Below are 2,432 nucleotides of genomic sequence, written 5' to 3'. Positions count from 1 at the left end.
TTGAGAAAGATTTAAAATATCCCCTTGAAGATCAAATTTGAATTCTTTTAAAAGGTGATTTCATTTTAACCAAGAAATTTAAGAGTAATTGGAGACTGCTACTTGTTGTGTTATAAATTGTATTTTGAATCGAATAGCTTATGATAATGTGGGCATGATTGGCTGGATTGGTAAATGTGTTGAAAATGTATGAACTGTTGATTTGCCTTGAGAGGCTGTAAAATAAAATAATTACCATGTCATGTTATTGCAAATTTTATTATATGGTGGGTTTAGCTTGCTGCAGTGGGCGGGTTTTGTGGACCAGCCTTTTTGAGGGGGCACGGAATCCGGGTATATTCTTACCTCGATTGAAGAGGCGTGTAGGGTAACTCTCGAGGTACAACTTTAGATTTCACATCATGCCAAACCACCACGTGAGGGTGAACTCAGCCAACGCTAAGGAACGACTATGTTTTCAAAATAAAAATATGATTTATGCATACATGACTTTTTAACAGCCTTGGCAGATTCTGTTGGGATAGCCCCAGGCCAAGGTATCCTTGACAACCGAGTATGAAAATGATTTTGGCACAAGCCAAGTTTTTAAGAAAGTCATAAGCCATGTTGTTTATTTTTGACAAAACTGTAATAGTTTTATATGAGTTGAAATAAGTTTTAATATTATAAATTATATTTCTCTGCATGGTGAAAATGGAATTAAACGATTTTTCACAGTTCCCCTATTTGTTTATCTGTGAAATGAATCTGTAATTCCTCGCATATGGGGCGAGTTATGATTTGTGCATGATTTTAAATATTATTTGGTTTCGTGAGAGCTTGCTAAATTTTATTGATTTGATTCGAAAATGATGATTAATATATTTTGATGCGAAAAATTTTATTACCTCGATTATTTATACTTTATAAGAAATTCTCGATTTTATATAAGGCACAAACCCTCGTTTGAAACGAACTGCTTTTATAATCTTGCATTTTTATATTCAACTGATCTATCGTTTGCTTGTTTCCCATCTATGCCCTACTCACTGAGTCGATGATTATCACTGAGTCTATGAGACTCACAACCCTTTTTATCCCCTTTTGCAGATAGGGATCAGCCTAGAGTGTAGTCAGTGACGCGTTCGGTTCACCGTGAATAGGTAAAGGCATCTCCTAGCAATTTATTCTGAGTCACTCCGCTGTTAGAGGTCAAGTAGTAGTATTTTATTTATTAAGTTGTAAACGAATTCTAAATTTTTATATAAGCATTAATTTGGAGATTATAGATTTTAATGCGTATACTTACGAATAAAAGAAAAAAGTTTGTATTGATTTTTATATTTATGGTTCAATTTAGTATATGAAAGTATCAATGTTATATGGTGATTGAATGTAGTGGATTAACGAGTAAATTCTAGACAGGTGTCAAAACCTGTTCTATAAAATAATTACAATGTCATTTACATGCTCAATAGAATGTTTGCATATTTAGGAAGTTCGAGAAATCGTTAAAAGACGATATTGCCCCTAATGGTACCATTAAGTCGATTAAGCCTCAAACTAGTTCAAATAGGAATTTTAAGGTGAAATTAAGAGTTTCACAGTTCAGGGATGACTCAAAATAATAATTCGGAGTTTAAGAATCAATTCAGAGTCAAACCGAAATTTTCACTATCTAGGGGTAAAATGTCATTTGCCACATGGGGACAAAATGAGAATTTTTAGAAAAGATTTTTTGGCCCCATTTAACTTATTAGAGTATGATTTGAGTATTGGAGTATAGTTTGAGGGTTTGGCAGTGAAAAAGTTTAATTCCAGTGATTTTTGAAGTGTAGGGGTAAAATCGTAATTTTTTCACTCGCGAACAAAATTTGAGATTTTGAGAGAATTTAGATCACATTTGACAAATTGGAGAATGGTATGAGTATAAGGGATGAAAAATACGTCTATGGGTAATTTTTCAGCTTTTGGGGCAAAAATGTAATTTTTTACTTTTACAAGGGCAAAAGTGTAAATTTTAAATATTACTCCACCAAGACTTTGGATAAGTCTGATAATTTTATCTAAGCTATGGATATGTGGGAAAAGTGTATGGTGAAAATTTGGAAACAAATGGATGGCAAGAATTTAAGAAATTAATAAAAACATAAAAAAATGAATAAAATAATATTATATTATTTTAGCCTTTAAAAAGGCCAAAATTTCCAGAATTCTCATCTTCTTCAAGCTGTCCAAACCAGGAGAAAAAAAAGGGGAAAAGAAATAAGAACCCTAGCTGAAAAATTTGGGGAAAATCAAGAGAAATCAAGAAATCATGCATTAAAAAGGTAAATTTCATTGATTTTCCTTGTGATTTTCAGTACCCATGCATTTTTGTTCTCATTTTCATGCAAAATTAGAAAGTGGGTATGGACACCCATGCTGGCCAAACCTCCATGGATGAGTTTTGA

The 2,432-nt window shown here is 32.6% G+C and overlaps 1 long non-coding RNA gene across 1 annotated transcript in view; it reads left to right on the top strand.

Annotated features, from left to right (window-relative positions):
* The window catches only part of LOC108662246, a 2,218-nt gene extending 974 nt beyond the window's left edge, over positions 1-1,244 (top strand). Inside the window, exon 3 of the long non-coding RNA XR_001928062.1 lies at positions 1,090-1,244. This is a non-coding gene — a long non-coding RNA (uncharacterized LOC108662246). The remainder of the gene's footprint in view (positions 1-1,089) is intronic.

This window comes from Theobroma cacao, chromosome 1 (assembly GCF_000208745.1).
Source record: "Theobroma cacao cultivar B97-61/B2 chromosome 1, Criollo_cocoa_genome_V2, whole genome shotgun sequence".
Lineage (NCBI taxonomy): Eukaryota > Viridiplantae > Streptophyta > Magnoliopsida > Malvales > Malvaceae > Theobroma > Theobroma cacao.
The sequence above is the reverse complement of the archived record's forward strand: the minus strand, read 5'-3'. Positions and strand labels throughout refer to the sequence as shown.